The 22,653-nt window shown below is 39.3% G+C and overlaps 1 pseudogene; it reads left to right on the forward strand.

Annotated features, from left to right (window-relative positions):
- Positions 1–1,238: 1,238 nt before the first annotated feature.
- LOC127201778 (peptidyl-prolyl cis-trans isomerase G-like) lies at positions 1,239–8,677 on the forward strand (annotated as a pseudogene).
- The last annotated feature ends 13,976 nt before the right edge of the window (positions 8,678–22,653 follow it).

Here is a 22,653-nt window from a genome sequence, read left to right on the forward strand (position 1 = left end):
TGTAGACATCCAGTTAGACCAGCACCATTTGTTGAAGATGCTATCATTTTTCCATTGAATAGATTTGGCTTCTTTGTCAAAAATCAAGTGACCAAATGTGTGTGGATTCATCTCTGGGTCTTCAATTCGATTCCATTGATCCACCAGCTGATTGCTGTGCCAGTGCCATGCTGTTCCAATTACTGTTGCTCTATAATACAGCTTAAGATCGGGTATGGAGATTCCTCCAGAGGATCTTTTATTGTATAGGATTGTTTTTGCTATTCTGGGCTTTTTGTTTCTCCATATGAAGTTGAGAATTTATCTTTCAATATCTTCAAAATATTTTGTAGGTATTTTGATAGGAATTGCATTGAATTCATAAATTGCTTTTGGTAAGATGGCCATTTTTACTATGTTAATTCTCCTGATCCACGAACAAGGTAGATCCCTCCACCTTCGGATGTCATCTTCTATCTCTTTCTTCAGAGATTTAAAGTTTTTTCAAATAAATCCTTCACTTGCTTGGTTAGAGTTACTCCTAGATATTTTACATTGCTTGTGGCTAATGTGAAAGGTGTAGTTTTCCTAATTTCTTCGTCTGCCTGTTTGTCATTTGTATATAGGAAAGCTACTGACTTTTTTTTAGTTAATTTTGTATCCAGCCAATTTGCTGAAGGTCTTTATCAGCTGTAGGAGTTCTCTGATGGAATTTTGGGGGTCATTTATATACACTATCATATCATCTGCAAATAGGGATAATTTCACTTCTTCCTTTCCCATTTGGATCCCCTTGATCTCCTTTTGATGTCTTATTGCTCTCAGACCATCTATTGTTAACAAATAAATAAATATTGTTCCTTCTGTCACTCCAATCCAGGCTCAACTTCCTGGCTAATGGGTTTGTTACAGTTTTAAATTATTCTATAATGTTCTGTTGTATTAAAATTCATTTGTTTAGCCAGGTGTGGTGGTGCACACCTTTAATCCCAGCACTCAGGAGGTAGAGGCAGGCGGATCACTGAGTTCGAGGCCAGCCTGGTCTATAAAGTGAGTCCAGGATAGTCAGGGATACACAGAGAAACTCTGTCTCGAAAAACCATTAAATAAGTAAATAAATAAAATGCATTTGCTTACAATGCTAAAACTTGATTGTTATGCTCTACCTTCATACTCAGAGCCTAAAAATCACTGCCTTAAAACTTGTTTAGCTGGCTTTGCAGACACACCACTGTCCCCTGTCGTTGTTTGCTGTAGCCATGGTCAACCCCACCATGTTCTTCGACATCAAGGTCAATGGCAAGCCCTTGGGTTGCATCTCCTTTGAGCTTTTTGCAGAGAAAGTTCCAAGGACAGCAGAAAACTTTTGTTCTCTGAGCACTGAAGAGAAAAGATTTGGATATAAAGGTTCTTTCTTTCACAGAATTATTCCAGGATTCATGTGCCAGGGCAGTGACTTCACACACCATAATGGCTCTGGCGGCAGGTCCATCTATGGGGAGGAATTTGAGGATGAGAACTTCATCCTGAAGCACACAGGTCCTGGCATCTTATCCATGGCAAATGCTGGACCAAACACAAGTGGTTCCCAGTTTTTTATTTTATTTTATTTTATTGGTTTTTCGAGACAGGGTTTTTCTGTGTAGCTTTGGCTGTCCTGGACTTACTTTGTAGACCAGGCTGGCCTTGGACTTAAAGAGATCGACTGCCTCTGCCTTCCCAGTGCTGGGATGAAAGGCATGCACCACCGCACCCAATGGTTCCTAGTTGTTTATCTGCACTGCCAAGACTAAGTAGCTGGTGGCAATCATGCGGTCTCTGGGAAGGTGAAAGAATGAGTGAGCACCGATGGAAGCCATGGAGTGCTTTGGATCCAGGAATGGCAAGACCAGAAAGAAGGTCACCATTCCCAACTGTGGACAACTGTAATTCTTTTGTCTTGAAGGCATCCTACCCATCATACCTTTCCTTCTATAGCTCAGGAGAGCCCCACCCCTCATCTGCTTGCAGTACTCTGTAATCCCTGCTCTGGCTGAAGTTCTTTGGGTTCCATATTGTCCTCATTCCTCTCCAAGTTTAGCTAGATTGCAGAGTTAAGTTTATGATTATGAATAAAAAGTAAATAGGAAAAAACCATATTTAACCTTATAAATGTGACATGATTAAGTTTTTAAAAATTATTTAATTTTATTTTATGTGCATTGGTGTGAGGGGGTCAGAGCCATTGGAACTGGAATTACAGACAGTTGTGAGCTGCCATGTGGTGGCTGGGAATTGAACCTTGGTCCTTTAGAAAAACAGACAGTGCTCTTAACCCCTGAGCCATCTCTCCAGCCCCCTGTGTTTATGTTTTTAAGGCTCCAACTTAATATGGATAAAACCTAAAGTCCTAGTCTTTATTATTAAGGTCTTACAAATGATGAAGTCCTTTTACATATTCAAAATGTATTTTTAGTCATTCTAAGAAACAACGTGATTAATTTTATTTTCAAGGTCAAACAGAATGAGATCATAAAATTCTATTTTATGTTTACAAAGTATAGTTTAGAACAGATAACTAGATACAAAGCTCACTTAACTCAAATATGCTAACGCTGAAATGTGTCAAAGTTCTGCTGAATATGGCATTTACTATGTGTTGGCTCTGTTTCTTTACAATAAAACTTTATTATACAATCCAACTAGCTTATACAAGAAGGAAAAAGGTTAAAGGGGCAAAAGAGTGAACCTTCTGGTAGCTGTTCCACGGGACAGGTCCTTAGGTGTCTCTCTGGCCCGCGTGCTGGTCCAGCTGGTCCACTGCTCTTCCTGCGCTCTCCCGCCCAGCTGACTTTGTTGTTCTCTCTTTCCTGTCTCCTTCTCCCGGTGAGGGTCAATTAGAAAGACAATAGTCCAGGTGGGGTTCCCAGGTCTGCTTCCTGAATTCCAGACCCAGGATGGCTCCACTCAGTCTGTCACAAGGTATTCATGGGGTGCCCCAAGGGTAAAGCCCGCCAAGACTGCTCCCACCTGTGACAAGGCTTATTCTTTCCCACAAATATGTGGAAATTTATTATGAAAAACAGGGATTCTCAGATCATAACAGCACTTCCCCAAAGTTCCAGAAGATTTGGGCACAATGGCAACTGACTTCAATCCTGGATTGTGGTATACTGATCACTGAGCAAAACTGCTCCCAATGTCTCACCCTCTCTTAGGGCTCAGCCTGGACCATGGACAAACTGGATACTCAGAGAGTCATTGTCTCACATTGCTGAAAACAAGGTGAGGTCAGTCTCTTACATGTTCGTCTTCCACAGAAACTCCTCTCAGCCAGGCGTGGTGACACACGCCTTTCATCCCAGCACTCAGGAGGCAGAAGCAGGCAGATTGCTGTGAGTTTCAGACCAGCCTGGTCTACAAAGTGAGTTCACAACAGCCAAGGCTAACACAGGGACCCTGTCTCAAAAAAACTAAAAAGAAAGAAAAAGGAAACATCCTCTCATCCTTTGTCCCTGATACCAGACTGTCTCTACCCATGGTGCCATGCTTCCAGAGAAAACAACTGGGACAACTGTGTGTTTACTGTTGACTATGACTAACTAGTCATCTCTGTCATTTTTATTAATACTCAGATTCCTTTAGACTACATTAAAGTTCTCAGGACTCTAATCACATTGACAGCAAAGATGATATTAGCTTAATAGCTAAAAAACAGAGAATTAGCTGCTTAGCCCAGAGTAATTTACCATGTTAGTTCATTGGTCAACTCATTAGCTAGTTAAAACTACTAGATACAGGCCGGGAATGGTGGCGCACACCTTTAATCCCAGCACTCGGGAGGCAAAGGCAGGCGGATTGCTGTGAATTCGAGGCCAGCCTGACCTACAAAGCAAGTCCAGGACAGCCAAGGCTACACAGAGAGACTCTGTCTCAATAAACAAGCAAGCAAACAAACAAACAAAAAACTACTAGATACTAGATCTCTTATTTAAAAGGGCAAACAGATTTGCTTTACTCATAGACCTCAGCTTGAAGATAAACAGGCTTCAGATACCTTCCCAGCCCTCTTCATATGCAGGAGACCAAGCTTTAACTGTCAGGTCTAGATACAGTCTACCTTGTTACCAGACTTCTTTTTCCCATTCTTCTAGCTAAAGGACAGTGACAACTTACAGCAATTTCACCTATGTCTTAAAGCTTCCATAAAGATATTTTATGAATATTAGAAGGCCTAAGGTATTTAATGAATATTGGAGGGTCCAAGAAGGTGTTTTAAGGTTGATACGTGCAAGTTAAAAAAAAGTTAGTAGGTCTAAGAACATCTTTTAAGTTGGTAAATGCAAGTTGTGAAGGTTTATGTTGGACCCTCATGCCCAACTTGGGAAGGGGGTCGCCGTGAGAGACCACATGAGGCACAATGCACTGATGCAAAAGCAAAGGTTTATTGCTGACACGCCAGGGTCCTACAGCACTCAAGAAGCTAAGGACCCTGAGTGACTGTTACAGGCTAGTTTTTAAAGGCTAAAACAGCAAAGCAGGTGGGGTTGCTTATCAAGCTAGAGCATATGGGCATTGGCGTTCGGAGACCTCTTGTGGGGACTTGGGTGTGGGTCCCTAGGGCAGTTACTAGAAACCATATGAGACCTTTGATAGTGGGGAGTTCGCATGTAGCTAGTCTGGGAACTAGGTTGGAACTCCTGAGGCTAGCAGTAACAAGAACTGGGAGAAGCCTCAGTTCTTACATTTTATAATTTTATAATTTCTCAAGACAAGAGTAGCATCACTTCTTATTGACCCAAATGGTGAGTATAAACAGATTCAACATCATGACACATGAGTGAGTCTTCCCCAGAGCTGTTGACTGACTTGGTGTGGTGGTGCATGCCTTTGATCCCAGCACTGGGGATGCAGGGACAGGCAGATCTGTGTGAGTTCTAAGTCATCCTGTTCTATATATGGAGTTCTGAAATAGCCAAGGTTGTTACACAGAGAAACCTTGTCACACACACACACACACACACACACACACACACACACACACACACACACATGCACAAGGACTGAAGTTGGACTACTTCCAAACTTCACTGTGTTTCCTGAGCCTGTATTCCACAGAACACTAGACAAGCATTGGCGTAGGCCTTCCTAATTGCCACCAAGAGAAATTCTTTGGCTTAAATAGTATCACTTGGAAAACTCTCATCCCTGTTATTCTTTTTAATTTTTGCCATAGAGCTGTACTGCAACATTTATTTCAGATTGCACAACTTCTCATCACAGAAGATGCAACTAAGACCTTCTGTTATCCAACAAGATTCCAGATAAAGGGCCTGAGCTGGAGGGTACATCAGAAAAGACGACCCCTTAGACACAAGCCATTATTAGAGTCTCCTTAAAACACATTTAAAGTTCTGTGTTTCTACTTTATCTCTCAGGAAAATTCTATAACAAGTCATGTTTTGCTCTGGTCAGACCTTATTATTATTACAGAATATTGAAATAATATATAATTTCTTTGCTGTTCATATAAAAAACTAGGTACCTGAGACAAGGAGCTTATCCACTAAAAAAGGAATGTAGTTGAATCTCCTACCTTTATCTATCACTATTAATTCTTTAATTTTTTCTAAAGCTGAAAACCTTCACTAGGAATTTTCTCTGCTCCTTTGATCCAATACTTCATGAATTGCTCTTACTAACCTGGACCAAATTCTGGGATGTACAGATCCCAGTTCAGGGGCAGAAGACAGAAGTTCACTAGTCTAACCCCCAGGCTTACCCCAGGGCTGCAGCACAATGCCCACTGCAACCTCCTTTCCCCTCTGTCCCCATCTCCAGTGGATCACACAGTCTGTGAACTTCCTTCCTCCTGCCCGCTGCTTTCTCCCAGGTCCCAATCCTACCAGGCACTCTGTGGGAACCCACAGACCACTCAGATTGGGGAAATAAGTAGGCTAATGGAAGATCTTCATCTTTCCCACAAAGTCCAATCCCTCAGTCTCATCCCTAGTTCTCTATCAGACCTTCTGCTGTGGCCTCCTGCCATCATTGTAACCCAGTCCGCCCCCTGCCTGTATTCCTAGGGTACTAAAGAAGCAAATCCTGGTGAAAACCTGCTTTCTTCCTGTGAGCACCTTCAGCTCCCTCCATCCCATGCCTGTCAGTGTCTGTCTTTGCTCTGGCCCAGGACAGAATCTGGAACTGGATGCGGAATCCCCCTTCACTGGTCACTGAGCAAAGCCCTTTGTTAGGTACACACACACGCGCGCGCATGCGCACACAGCAATTTTTCTGTTGCTGCACAAGCATATGTGTGTGTGTGTGTGTGTGTGTGTGTGTGTGTAACTTTATGTAAGCGTGTACTGTATGTTGGGCATATTTCTGACCCACCCACACAATGCTATTGTTCTCCCTTTTCTTGTCTCTTTTATTATTTCTTTTTATCCCTCAGGACATTTTTACTTTGTTCATGTCATTCAGGCATTCATACTTTTACATATCTGTAAAAACATGTAGAAACACACACACACAAACACACACATACACAGAGTATAACGAAAATAAAATTTAAAAATAAAAAGTACTTGCAGTCTTTTTGTTCAATACTCATTAGCATATACTCTTTTGCTTTGATTTTTTCTACAAAATTTATGTATAATAATTAATGGTCAGTCAGCTTGAAATTTTTTCTTTATGTTGATAATGTCATTTTCAATGATCTTGGTACTTTCATAAATGTTATACTATCTGCACATAAAAATGATTTGCCTCTGGCTCTTTTAGTCTTAAACTTTTATATTAGTAAGTACCAACAAAACCCTTCAATATAATATTGTATGATAGAACAGGTCTCCTTGTCAACGTAATTCATACTAGTGACACGAATTAAAATACTACTTTTCTCCAATCTAACCAGAACAATATTCTGTGTTCTTCACTTTGCAGGGCATGGTAGTGGAAACAAAAGAGTGGTGTTGCTGCGACCTCTTCGGGCCAAAGATGGTTACGCTTTTCACCTGAAGAAATGAGGATGTGTATTACCAGGTGTGGGGCGCCACCTTGTAGAACGAAGAATTTAGTGCATCTGATCTGTGTCTTCTCCCACAGTTGCCTTGGTCTGCAGCTACCTCACTATGTCAGTCATCCTCACTACAAGCACCTCTTCTCTCTCAAAAACAAACCCAACCTTAGTAATAAAGGAGAAGGCTCAGAGGTTGAGAACATCAGCTGCTCTTCCAAAAGTCCTGAGTTCAATTCCCAGCAACCACATGGTGGCTCACAACCATCCACAGTGTGATATAATGCCCTCTACTGGCTGGCGTGCATACATGCAGACAGAGCCCTATATACACAGTAAATACCTTTCTTTTTAAAAGGAAAGGCACATTTGATTTCTTATCCTTAAATATATTTTATAGTGAGCTAATAGTTAATTATGGACATCAGGAAGAAACTGCCCCAGGTGCTCGGTGTGGTGGCACGTGCCTGTAATCCCAGCACTCGGGAGGCAGAGGTAGGTGAATCTCTGTGAGTTTGAGGCCAGCCTGGTCTAAAAACAGAGTTCCAGGACAGCCACGGCTACCCAGAGAAACCTTGTCTCAAAAAACCAATATAAATAAATAAATAAAAGAAATTAAAGGAAGCAGGACCTGGTGGTGCACACCAGGACAATTAATTATATTTCTTTTATTTTGTTTTTTTTTATGACTAATAAAATGAAAAATTTAAATGATCAATTCATTGCTGCCACCATGCTTGGCTTTTCCCTTCCTTCCTTCCTTCCTTCCTTCCTTCCTTCCTTCCTTCCTTCCTTCTTTTCTTCCTTTTCTCCTCCTCCTCCTAATACTTCATTAATTAAAAAAAATTTTTTTAAAGACAGAGTTAAACAGTTTTGTTGTTTTTCTTTTCAGGCAGGGAGGGAACTGTGTAGATTGGGAGAACTTCCTCAGAATTCTGCACATACAATTTGGGTTTAAGTTCTGGTCCTCTTGAAAAGTATGTCCCACGACTGCTTCCATATTGGTGAGGTAAGCCACCATGATATCTGCCATCCACAAGGTGGCTTCATTTTGGTGAACACAGTCAGAGAATCTGAATTTAAAGTAAACATATAATAAAGTGACAGTGTTAGGGGTTCAATATTAGCCACACACTGACCACTAAAACCCCAGACTTAGATCAATGAAAGTTAAAGAAATGAAAGGAGACTGGTGTGGTCATAGACACCTTCAATACCATCACTCAGCAGACAGTGCACTGGAGGCAGGCACAGTACTTCTACGCATCTGTGGCGGCAGACACCTCATCCTCTCGGGCTTCGGACCTGGCCTCCGGCCTCCAGGGACCAAGGCCTCGTCAAGGGAGAAAAAGGAAAAATAAAAATAAAAAAGGCTCCAAGCCAGGGCAGTTCAGCTGGGTGGCAGGGCGATACCATGTCCTCTTGGGCTTGGGACGCAGAGTCCCAGGCACGCTTTCAAACGAACCTGGGTCAGCCCAGTTCAGATACTTAGGAGCTCTCTGGTCGACCCGCTCAAGCCCCGTCACCAATTGGTTCCAGCTGATGCAAAGACAACTAGGCCTGGTGTGGTGGCTCTCTGGGCACAAGCGCCTACATTTCACACCGTTCTCAAACACGACGCCACCTCCGGGATGCACCCTTCTGCTCTGCCAGGGCTCTCGTCACCGTTGCTGGATCACACCAGGCACTTTGCCTTAGAGTACACTACTTCTGCCTTTCCACGCAGTTGTACTTAGCCTTTGTTGAATCACTGTTTCTCTCACTTTTTAGTGGTCAGGGAGCTTATTTTTAGTGAGAGAAGCACACACGGATGTGTTCTGAGTGTATTCAGATTTTCAAAGAAATAGTGACTGTGCCTTGAAAAACATACATTACAGTGTGTTTCTTCCGGAAACACAACCATGCGTACAAGTACTGTGCCTTCAAAATCTGACAGCTTTTACATGTTTTCTGACCAAAGAAGCAACTTTCTAATGTGAACGATGCATTTGTTCAATTTTGTTGGAAAGGGGATTTTTGCCTCGGGGGGGGAGGGGAGGGGATGACTTTAGAGTACACTACTTTTGCCTATCCACGCAGTTGTATTTGAGTTAGTGAAATCACTGTTTCTCTCACTTTTTCATTCTAAGAGAGCTAACTTTTAGTGAGAGAAACTCACACAGGTGTGTTTTGAGTGTATTCAACTTTTCAAAGAAATAGTGAATGTGCCTTGAAAAACATGCATTACAATGTGTTTGTTGTGAAAACACACGTATGCACAGAAGTACTGTGCCTTCAAAAACTGACTGTTTTTTCAGGTGTTCTAGCCAAAGAACCACTTCCTAACATGAGCAATGCATTTGTTCAATTTCATTAGAAACGGGACTTTTGCCTCCACGCCGTTGTACAGGACATAGTGAAATCACTGAAAATGGGTGGGGGGAATGCTAAATTCACTAAACATAGTCACAACTCAGAACCTGTACAACTGCCTTGATAGGCAAAAGTAGTGCACTCTAAGGCATCACTCCTTGGGGGGGGGGGGGGAAGCAATTCTAATGAAATTGAGCAAATGCATCTCAGAAGTTTGCAACTTGTTTTCTTGATTAGAAAATGGAACACCTGTCATTTTTTAAAGCACAGTACTTCTACACGTGTGTTTGTTGCAAGAAGAAACAGCACTGTAGTGCATATTTCTGAAGGCAAAGTCACAGTTTCTAAGGAAAACTGAACACACTGAAGAAACACTGGTGTGAGCTTCTGTGACTAAGACTAAGGTCTCTGGTCTCTGCTCTCTGAAAAGTGAGGAAAACACTGATTTCACTAAACCCAGTCACATACTCAGGACCTGTACAACTGCATTGATAGGCAAAAGTAATGCACTCTAAGGCATCACTCATTAGGCAAAATACCCATTTCTAATGAAATTGAACAAATGCATCTCAAAATTTTGAAACTTGTTTCCTTGGTAAGAAAATGTGGAAAAATGGTTGTTTATTTAAGCATAGTACTGTTACACATGTGTTTGTTGCAGGAAGAAACAACATGGTAACCCATGTTTCAGAAAGCAAAATGACTGTTCCTATGGAAAACTGAGCACATTGAACAAACACTTGTATGAGCTTCTGTCACTAAAACTGAGGTGCCTGCTCCCTGAAAAGTGAGAGAAATGCTGATTTCACTAAATATTGTCACATGCTCAGAATCTATACAACTGCATTGATAGGCCAATTTGGTGAACTCTAAGTCATCACTCCTTAGGCCAAAAAACCCCTTTGTAACAGAATTGAACAAACGCGTCTCTGCTCTCTGAAAGTGAGAGAAATGCTGATTTCACTAAACCCAGTCACATACTCAGAACCTGTACAACTGTGTTGATATGCAAAGGTAGTGAACTTTAAAGCATCACTCCTTAGGCAAAGAAAACCATTTCTAATGAAATTTACCAAAAGCATCTGAAAAGTATTCAACTTGTTTCTTTGATTAGAAAACATGAAAAAAACTGTCGTTTTTGAAAGTACTGTACTTGTACACATGTGTTTGTTACAGGAAGAAACAACACTAACACCTGTCTCTGAAAGCAAAGGCACAATTTCTAAGGAAAACTGAACACACTGAACAAACTCTGGTGTGGAGTTCTGTCTAAAACTAAGGTCCCTGCTTCCTGAAAAGTGAAAAACGCTGATTTCACTAAACCCAGTCATATACTCAAAACCTGTACAACTGGGCTGAAAGGCAAAAGTAGGGAACTCTTAAGCATCACTCCTTAGGCAAAAACCCATACCTACGAAATTGAACAAAAGCACCTCAGAGATATGCAACCTCTTCCCTTGGTTAGAAAACATGGAAAAACTGTCATTTTTAAAAGTACAGTACTTCTACACATGTGTTTGTTGCAGGAAGAAACAGCATGTAATGCATATTTCTGAAAGCAACATCCCAGTTTCTATGGAAAACTGAACACACTGAACAAACACTGGTTTGAACTTCTGTGACTAAAACTGAATACAGTCAAAACACACCTGTGTAAGCTTTTCTCACTAAAACTAAGCTCCCTGACTAGAAGAAACACACAGTAACATATGTTTTTCAAAGCAAAGTCACTATTTCTGTGAAAAACCAAATGCACTCAAAACACACCTGTGTGAGCCTCTCTCGCGAAAATTAAGCTCCCTGACCATGAAAAAGTGAGAGAAACAGTGATTTCACTAAGTCCAGTACAACTGCCTGGATAGGTAAATGTAGTGTTCTTTAAGTCATTCCCCCTGAGGCAAAGTTCCAGGTTCTAACGAAATTGAGCAAATGCATTGCTCTTGTTAGGAAGTTGCTTCTTTGGTCAGAAAACATGTACAAACAGTCAGGTTTTGAAGGCACAGTATTTCAATGCATGGGTGTGTTCCCAGAAGAAACACACTCTAACACTTGTTTTTCAAAGCAAAGTCACTATTTCTGTGAAAACTGAATACATTCAAAACACACCAGCATGTGCTCTCACTAAACCTAAGCTCCCTGACCACTAAAAAGTGAGAGAAACAGTGATTTCACTAAGTCCAGTACAACTGCCTGCATAGCCCAAAGTAGTGTACTCTAAGGCATTCCCCTTAAGGCAAAAATTCCATTTCTAATGAAATTGAACAAATGGATCACTCACCTTAGGAAGTCCCTTTTTCGGTCAAAAAACGAGTACAGTCAAAATTTGAAGGCATAGTACTTTTACACATGGGTGTGTTTCCAGAAGAAAGACACTGTAAGGCTTGTTTTTCAAGGCAACACAACCCTCTGAGCTTCTCTCACTAAGTTCCCTGACCACTAAAAAGTGAGAGAAACTGATTTCACTAAGTCCAGTACAACTGTGTGGATAGGCAATAGTAGTGAATGAAATGGAACAAATGCATTGCTAGTGTTAGGAATTTGCTTCTTTGGTCAGAAACCATGTAAAACAGTCAGGTTTTGAAGGCATAGTACATCTACAAATGGGTGTGCTTCCAGAAGAAACACACTGTAGCACATTTTTTCAAGACAAAGTTACTATTTCTGAGAAAAACATAATACATTCAAAAAAACACTCATGTGAGCTTCTCTCACTAAAACTAAACTCCTTGACCACTAAAACGTGAAACAGTGATTTCACTAACTCCACTACAATTGTGTGGATAGGCAAAAGTAGTGTGTTCTCAGGCCATCCCCCCTGAGGAAAAAATCTCGTTTCTAATGAAATTGAAGAAATGCATCGCTCACTTTAGGAAATTGCTTCCTTGATCACTAAACATGCAAAAACAGTCAGTATTGAAGGCACAGTACATCTACGCATGGGTGTGTTTCCAGAACACACACAGTATCCGATGTTTTTCAAGGCAAGGTCACTATTTATGTGAAAAATGAATACACTCAAAACACACCTGTGTGAACTTTTCTCACTAAAACTAAGCACCCTGAACACTAAAAAGTGAGGGGAACAGTGATTCCAGTACAATTGAGTGGATAGGCAAATGTAGTTTACTCTAAGGCATACCCCCTTAGGCAAGAATCCCATTTTTAACGAAATTGAACAATGCATCGCTCAAGTTAGGAAGTTGCTTCTTTGGTCAGAAAACATGTAAAAACAGTCAGTTCTTGAAGGAACAATACTTATACGCATGGGTGTATTTCCAGAAGAAACAAACTTTAACACATGTTTTCCAAGGCAAAGTCGCTATTTCTGTGAAAAACGGAATACACAAAAATTACACCAGTGGGAACTTCTCACACTAAAACTAACCTCCTGGACCACTAAAACATGAGAGAGAGTAATTTCACTAAGTCCAGTACAACTGCGTGGAAAGCAAAAGTAGTGTACTCTAAGGCATCCCCACAGAGGCAAAAATCCCATTTCTAACTAAATTGAACAAATGCATTGCGAGAGTTAGGAAGTTGCTTCTTTGGTCAGAAAATGTGTAAAAACAGATAGTTCTGGAAAGCACAGTACTGCTATGCATGGGTACATTTCTGGAAGAAACACCCTGTCATGCATGTTTTTCGAGACAAAGTCACTATTTCTGTGAAAAACTGGATACACTGAAAACAAACATGTATGAGCTTCTCTAACTAAAACTAAGCTCCATGACCACTAAAAAGTGAGAGAAACAGTGATTTCACTAAGTCCAGAATAGCACTGTGGATAGTCAAAAGTAGTGTACTCTAAGGCATCCCCTCTGAGTCAAAAATCTCATTTCTAATGAAATTTAACAAACACATGGCTCACGTTAGGAAGTTGCTTCTGCGGTCAGAAAATGTGTAAAAACAGTCAGTTCTTGAAGGCACAGTACTTCTATGCATGGGTGTTGTCTGGAAGAAACAAACTGTAACACGTTTTTCAAGGCAAGGTCACTATTTCTGTGAAAACCTGAATACACTCCAAACACAACTGTGTGAGCTCCTCTCACTAAAACTAAGCTTGCTGGCCACTAAAATGTGAGAGAAACAGTGATTTCAATAAGTCCAGTACAACTGCATGGATAGGCAACAGTAGCATACCTTAAGGCATCCCCCGTGAGTCAAAAATCCTGTTTCTAATGGAATTGAACAAATGCATTGCTCACATTAGAAGTTGCATCTTTCATCAGAAAACATGTACAAAAAGTCAGTTTTTGAAGGCACAGTACTTTTACACATGGGTGTGTTTCAGGAAGAAATACATTATTGTGCATGTTTTCCAGAGCAAATTCACTGTTTCTGTGAAAAATTGAATAACTCAAAACACATCTGTGTGAGCTTCTCTCACAAAAACTAAGCTCCATGAGCTTGAAAAAGTGAGAGATACAATGATTTCACTAAGTCCAGTACAAGCTCATGGATAGGCAAAAGCAGTGTACTTTAAGGCATCATTCCTGTAGCAAAAATCCTGTTTCTAACAAAGTATAGCATCTTTCCAAACAGCAACTATAACCCTAACTCTTGCCCTAACCCTAAACCAAACCTGGAGTTGTAGAGACATTCCTATTTGAAACCACAGTAAACAATATCAGTGTGATATGGGACACGTCCCCTGGATGGGGAGGCCTGGCGGCACTCAGAGGAAGGATAGCAGGTTACCAAGATGAGACTTGATACCCTATGAGCATATACAGGGGGAGGAGGTACCCCTCAGTCACAGTCATAGGGGAGGGGAGTAAGGGGAAAATGGGAGGGAAGAAAGAATGGGAGGATACAAGGGATGGGATAACAATTTAGATATAATATGAATAAATTAATAAAATATATTTTAAAAAATACAGTCTGGTGAAGTCTGCCTAAGCTTGTAAAAGCAATTAAATGCCTGGTGTCCTTCCAAAAAACAATGATCTCCTTATAAAGATAAAAAAATTGCACATAAGAAACATCCAATTAATGGATTTTCACAATTCACTTAATTTGTTAGCAATAGAACAGTTGTAAAAACATTCAAGGTCTAATATCCAAAATATATAAAGAACTCAAGAAATTAAACACCACAAAATCAAACAACCCAATTGAGAAATGGGGCTCAGAACTAAACAGAGAATTCTCAACAGAGGAATATCAAATGGCTGAGAAACACTTAAAGAAATGCTTGTTCTCATTAGTCATCAGAGAAATGCAAATCAAAATGACACTGAGATTCCATCTTACACCTATCAGAATGGCTAAGATCAAAAATTCAAGTGACACCATATGTTGGCGAGGATGTGGAGAGAGAGGAACACTTCTTCATTGCTGGTGGGAATGCAAACTAGTACAACCACTTTGGAAAGCTATCTGGCGCTTTCTCAGAAAAATGGGAATAGGGCTTCCTCAAGACCCAGCTGTCCCACTCCTTGGAATATACCCAGAAAATGCCCTACCACACAACAGGGACATATGCCCAACCATGTTCATAGCTGCTTTATTCATAATAGCCAGAACATGGAAACAGCTTAAGTGTCCCTCAGTAGAAGAATGGACTAAAAAACTGTGGTACATTTACACTATGGAATACTGTTCAGCTATTGAAAACAAGGAATTCCCGAAATTTGTGGACAAATGGATTGAACTAGAAATTATCATAATGAGTGAGTTAACCCAGAAGCAAAAAAAGTTAAATGGTATATACTCACTTATATCGAGACACTAGTCCAAAGGATACGTCTGATGAATAACTTTACTTACAAGGAAAGTGGGTCAGAGGAGAGGACATGCTATTGAGACTTTAGGTGAGAGTAGCATGGAAGAATGGGGAAATAGAAGGATCCAGAGGGTTCTGAAAACCTACAAGAAGAACTTTATGACAGAAAGATCTGGGTCCTGGGGTCCTCCTCAAACTAAGGCACCAGTCAAGGAGAATATAGGCGGTAAACTTCAAACCCCTACCCAGACCTAGCTGATGAACAGGATATTCTCGACCGTGGAGTGGAGAGTGAGATCTGATTCTCACATGAACTCTGGTGCCCCCTTTTCTAACCACGTCCCCTGGATGGGGAGGCCTGGCGGCACTCAGAGGAAGGATAGCAAGTTACCAAAAAGAGACTCGATAATCTAAGAGCATATATAGGGGGAGGAGGTCTTCCTCAATCACAGACATAGGGGAGGGGAGAAGGGGGAAAGCGGGAGGGAGGGAGGAATAGGAGGGTACAAGGGAAGGGCTAACAATTGAAATGTAATATGAATAAACTAATAAAAAAAATTAAAAAACCCAAACATTCTTATATAAAAGTACAGTGAACAATTCTATACATTTACATTTGTTTAAGCTTGTTAAAGTGATAACCATTTGTTACCTTTCCAACAATCAATGAGCTCCTTTATGAAGAAAACTGAATGCACATAAGAATCATTTGTTTAATGTGTTTTCATATATTACTGTACTTATTAGCATTAGACCAGTCCTATTAGAAAGCACAAGGAAGAGTAAGGTATGTTTACATCTGCCTAAGCTTTTTAAAGCAATTAAGCACATGGCATATTTCCATAGAGCAACCCTGACCCTGACCATGAACCTGACTCTGACCCTGACCCTGATTGTGACACTAGGCCTAGCCCTATCCTTAACCCTACCTAAACCTAACTCTGAGATGTAAAAACATTGATAGGTGAAAGCACAATGAACTATACAGTGTGGTGACATTCACCTAAACTTGTTAAAGCAATTAACTACATGGTGCCATTCCAAAAAGTAATGAACTCTTTTATAAAAAAACAACTGGCTGTACATATGAAATATTTGATTAATCTGTTTTCATATATCAGTTCACTTAAAGAAAGAGGTGCCTATCAACATACAAGAACACCAAATACATTGAATAAAAAAATCCTCCCACCACATAGTAATGAAAACACTAAATGTACAGAATAAAGAAAGAATATTAAGAGATGGAAGGGAAAAAGATCATGTCATATATAAAGGCAAAGCTATCAGAATTATACCCAAATTCTCAACAGAGACTCTAAAATTCAAAAGGGCCTAAGCAAATGTTTTATAGACTCTGAGGGATCACAGATGTCACCCCAGCATACTATACCCAGCAAACCTTTTAATCTCCATAGATGGAGAAAATAAGATATTCCATGACAAAAACAAATTTAAACAATATCTATGCACAAATTCTGCCCTACAGAAGATACTAAAAGGAAAAATACAAACTAGGAAGGCTAACTGCACCCAGGAAGACACCCAAAAACAGTAAAGCCAAAAGAAGGCAATCACACAAACACCAGACACACACACTCTACCACCACGTACATCAAAATGACAGGAATTAACAATCATTGGTAATTAATCTCCCTCAACATCAATGAATTCAATATCCCAATAAAAAGACACAAGCTAACAGAATGAATGCAAAACCAGAATCCATTATTCTATTGCACACAAGAAACAACCTCAACAACAAATCTATCTTTAGACATTATCTCAAAGTAAAGGGTTGGAAGAAGGTTTTCCAAGCAAAAAGAACTAAGAACCAAGCTCACATAGCCATTCTAGTATCTAATAAAATATTCTTTCAACCAAAATTAATCAAAAGAAATGAGGACACTTCATACTCATCAATGAAAGAAAAATCCAACAAGATGACATCTCAATTCTGAACATCTGTACCCCAAAAGCAAGGGCACTCTCATTAATTTAAAAAAGTTATTAACGCTTAAATCCCATGTTGAAATCTCCACATTATGGGAGACTTCAATATCTCACTCTCACCAATGAGCAGATCACCAAGATAGAATCTAAACAGAGAAATAATGAAACTAACAGAATCAAATGGACCTAACAGATATCTATAAAGCCTTTCATCCAACCATAAATGAATATACATTCTTCTTAGCACCTTACAGAAGGGTTCTCCAAAATTGTCTACATAGTCGGTCACAAAACAAGCCTGAAAAGATACAACAAAGTTGAAACAACACCTTGTATTTTATTAGTCCACCACGGACTAAAGGTGGATTTCAACAACAACTGAAAAAGAGGAAACCTATAAACTCATGGAAACTGAACAACTCTCTACTCAATGACCACATAGCAGGGAAGAAGCAAAAAATGAAAATAAAGACACAACATGCCCAAACTTATGGGATACAATGAAAGCAGTGCTAAAGGAAGAGTTCACAGCATTAAATAACTCCATAAAGAAATTGGAAAGTTCCCATACTAAGAATTTAAAAACACAACTAAAATCTCCAGAATAAAAAGAAGCAAACAAACTCAAGAAGAGCAGATGGCAGGAAATTAACTGGGGGCTAAAATCAGTAACTTAGAAACAAAGAGAATAATACATAGTTTGTTTAAAAAAATTATTTGTATTATCTGTATGCCCGGCTAGCAATCAACGAAGACACAGACACTTGTTATATTTTAATATAGCCGTAGATAACCTGGGGCAGGGCAGATATCGGTCCTCTAAACTACCTCCCATAGTGGGGCAGGCATGGGATCCCTGTCTCAATCCTAGCAAAACTAAATAAAAGGCAGAGAGAGAGAGAGAGAGAGAGAGAGAGAGAGAGAGAGAGAGAGAGAGAGAATCCAAATTAACAAAATCAGAAATGAAAGGAGAGCTATAACAATAGACACTGAAGAAGTACAAAGAATCATTAGGTCATACTTCAAAAGCCTATATTTCAGAAACTTGGAAAATCTAAAGGAAATAGATGATTTCTTAACAGAATTAACTTACCAAAGTTAAATGAAGATCAGGTAAACAATTTAAAAGTCTTATAGTCCCTAAGGAAATAGAAGCCATCATCAAAAGTCTCCCAACCAAAAATAGCCCAGGGCCAGATGGTTTTAGCTCAGAATTGTAGTGGATGTAAATATGTTTTAGTTTTGATTCCACCTGTGGGATCCAAACTGCCTTGTGAGAGGGTGAGTGATGTTCCTCAGCTGAAAATAGGCTCTTGAGAGGGCTCCTAATCTTTGTCAGCTGGAACTGCCTCATGCTGGGGTGTGGTCTTTGCCAATTGGAAAACATCCTGTTGGAGACTTTGAAAAAATATAAATAAGAGCCCCACAAATCAGAGAGACATTGCTTTGCATCATTTCACATCTCTTGGCTTTACATCACTTTGCTTTGAGATGCTCCTCTCAAGAGAAATGCTCCAGAGAAAACTTCTAAGAGACTGTTTTAGGTCCTTGCTGTTGCTCCTGTTGCTGGTGGTTACTGCTGCTGTGTTTGCTGTTGAAATCCTGATTTCAAAGAGTGGAATCGCCCCCAAGGAACTGAGTCTATAAAGGCCTAGTTTCAATGTCCCTACTAGCCATCTTTCTCTCCTACTTAGGGTCTGTAGGTTGGAAAAGAGGTAGATAAGGTGCTCCAAATAAAGTAGGTTTTCAAAAATCAAAGCCTACACAGAATTCTAAAAGACTTCCAAAGAAGAGCCAGCATCAATGCTCCTCAAACTGTTCCAGAAAATAGAAACAGAAAGAAGGAACATTGCAACTCATTCTATAAGACCACAGTCACCCAGATACCTAAACAACACAAAGACTCAACAAAGAAAGAATTTTACATCAATGTCCATAATGAACACTGATGCAAAAATACTCAATAAAATGCTCACAAACCAAATCCAAGAACACATCAAAAACATCATCCACCATAATCAAGTAGGCTTCATCCCAGGGATGCAGAGATGGTTCATCCTATGAAAATCCACCAGTGCAATACACCATATAAACAAACTGAAAGAAAACAAAATTGCATGTGCATCTCCTTAGATGCAGAACAAGCCTTTGACAAAATTCAACCTATATGATAAAGGTCTTGGAGAGATCAGGGATACAAAGGCCCATACCTAAACATAATAAAGTAAATATGTAGCAAGCCCACAGCCAACATCCAATTAAATGGATAGAAACTCAATGCAATTCCATTAAAATAAGGGACAAGGCAAGGCTGACCACTCTCTCCATATCTCTTCAATATAATTCTTGAAGTTCTAGCTAGAACAATAAGTAAAGGAAATCAAGGGGATATAAATTGGAAAGAAAGACATCGAGGTATTACTATTTGCAGGTAATATTATGATAGTATATATAAATAACCCCCAAAATTCTACCAGTAAAGTGGCTGGATACAAAATTAACAACAAAAAAATCAGTAGTTCTCCTTTGTACAGATGATAAACAAATGGGCTGAGACAGAAATTAGGGAAACAACACACTGCACAATAGCCACAAACAATATAAAATATCTTGGTGTAACTCTCACCTAGCAAGTGAAAAGCCTGTGTGACAAGAACTTCAGGTCTCTGAAGAAAGAAATTGAAAAAGATATCAGAAGATAGAAAGACCTCCCATGCTCATGAATTGGTAGGATTAACATAGTAAAAATAGTTATCTTACAAAAAGCAATCTACAGATTCATTGCAATTCCCATTAAAATTCCAACACAATGCTTTACAGACTTGAAAACAATTCTCAACTTTGTATGGAACAACAAGAAAATCTAGGATAGGGAAAACAGCCTTGTACAATAAAAGAAATTCTGGAAGTATCACCATCACTAATTTCAAGTTGTACAACAGAGCAATAGTAATAAAAGCCACATAGTATTCACACAGAAATAGAAAAGTTGATCAGTGGAATTATATTGAAGACCAAGAAATAACCCTACACCTATGGACCCAGCTAAACCACTCATGGGTATATACCCAAAATATGCATTATCAAACCACAACGTCATTTGCTCAACTATGTTCACAGAAGCATTATTTATAATATCTAGAAACTGGAAACATCACAAATGTCCCTCAACTGAAGAATAGTGATAAGGAAAATGTGGCTCATTTACACAATGGAATGTTACTCAGCTATTAAAAGCAAGGATATCATGAAATTCAGAGGTATATGAATGCAACTGGAAAATGTCACCCTGAGGTAACCTAGACCTAGAAAGACACACATGGTATGTACTAACTTATAAATGGATGTTAGTCACATAGTACAGGATAACCAAGCTACAATCAATAGACCCAATGAAGCTAAGTAACAAGAAGGGCTCAAGGGAGAATGTTCGGATTCCCCTAGACATGGGACATGGAGGGAGAGAAGGAAATGTGTGAAAGAGTGGATGGAGATGGCAGCAGAGATTGGGGGCAATCAGGTGAGGGGAGAGCAGGGATCAAGGTGAGAGGGTTAGGAGAGAGAAGGGAAAATGGGAATGGGGCATCTCTGGGCCAAGCTAGACACCTGACATGGGATGTGATCCCAAAGGCATCCTAAGCACAGTGTAAACGGCACTGCTATGAAAGGGTTGTCTGATCCATCTTTCCACTTTCACTTCTTAAGCTGGATTCTAAAAGGCATCCCACATATAGTGTGAACTGCTCTGCTGTTCATCCATCAAGTTGTCAAGGATCTAGGTGGGTGGGTTTTTTGTTGTTCACTTTTTAAATTCACTTTTTAAAATTCTAAGCATCATAGTTATTTTCAAAGCTAATCAACATATTTCTATTTTAAAAAGTCTTGTGACTTTGGAAGGATTATTATGGCAATAAGATGTTGGGTTTTGGATGAGTTTTTATTTTACTTTTGAGTATCTTAGTAGGTTGGAATTAATGTAGAGTGAATACCTTACAGAAAGTCCTAGCATTGACACATGAAATCATTACAATCTACACTTTAGATTTTAACATTGAGACTTTAAAACAGGCATTAGTATTGTTAGTAAAGATAACTTATTTAACATTTGATGTCGTGTACAAAGATTATCACCAAACATTTGTATGCAACATGAGATTATGTCAGAATCAGCATTTGGGGTCTGAGGTGCCAGTGTGCTTTACACTGGTTCCCATGTTTTGACAAGAAGAATGAATGACTTAACAGGGAATCTAAGCCAGATCTATTTTAGATGTTCTTTCAGAGTATAGTTAAAATAAAATATAATAATAATTATTTTTAAAATAAGGTATAGACCATTTTTTAATAATACATCTATGTCCTTAATGATCTAGATAATTCATATATTCAAAGCCAAGCTCAATCCCAATCCTTGAATAATTAATGAGCTATTTTAAATGGTCCAAAGCAAAGTGGGAGGATATGGTATGTTTGGAATCTGAAAATACTTTGTTTAAATGGAAAAATCTGGAACCAGTTGAGTTTCAGCCTCATCAAAGTCAGTACACAGATCCAATTCCTCCTATTCCCATCTTAGGCAATAGAAATTTCATTCAGGATCAGGTATTCAAGAATGATGGAGCAGGAGTGAACAACCCTAGGACAAAGAAGAAAGTTCTTCAGGACTTGGTTACTAGGTTTTGACAGGACTTGGTCTCCCAAATAAATTCTATGCTGTATGGTCTTGACATATAATACAGTGAGTACATTTTTACAATGCTGTAAAAAATGTTCTATCAGTAGCTTTACTTACAAGTTGAGTCAATTGTTGTATAGAGGTTGATTTTCCTATGGTTAAGAAGAAAGTGAAAGGATTGAGGCTGTGTGAATCTAACCTAGACTTAGCTTGGAATGGCTAGTAGTTTCAGCCTTTTCACAATTACTTGATGACAGCATAGTTCTTGATAATACAGACACTCCTCTGTCAACTACACAGGTCTGTTCATAAGTTCCTTCCATCTCCCTGATCTCCCAGTGATCTAAATCCTGGTCCTGCTTACTCTTCAAAATAAACAGAATAATTCACAGGAACGAAGAGATTAAGACATCTGTGGTGGTATGCAGCACTAATCCAAGCAGTTGGTAGGCAGCAGGAGGATAATCTTTGTGAGCCAACCTGGTCTAGATAGTGAGCTGCAGGCCAACCACAGCAACACAGGAGGAATCTGTATTAAAGCAAAATCAAACCCCAAACAAAAACTCAAACAGTAATAAGTAGTTTTTTTTTTTTTTTAAAGGTACTTATTTGCTCTCATTTAGAATTGAGTAGCCAAGTAACAGCTTTGATTGGGGATGAACTCTTTCCCCCAAATCAGTTATGTCACATTTTCAACCATGAGCAACCTCCTGTTTCTACTAAATCAAACCTCACCTGTTGAATTACATCTGTTGGTATTACCTTTAGTCTTGCTTTAATACCTTAAATGTTAAGGATATTAAATAACTGCTTTTACCACAAGAAAAACATTTTAGGAAGACTATAACTCACTAGAGAACTGACAAGAATAACTTTCAGGATGAGTTTCAAAATACAATTGAGGATCAAAGGAAATTTTTCCAGAAAATAAATAACTTTCTAATATCTTAACATAACTTTTAATATATG

This window comes from Acomys russatus, chromosome 17, assembly GCF_903995435.1.
Source record: "Acomys russatus chromosome 17, mAcoRus1.1, whole genome shotgun sequence".
Taxonomy (NCBI): Eukaryota; Metazoa; Chordata; class Mammalia; order Rodentia; family Muridae; genus Acomys; species Acomys russatus.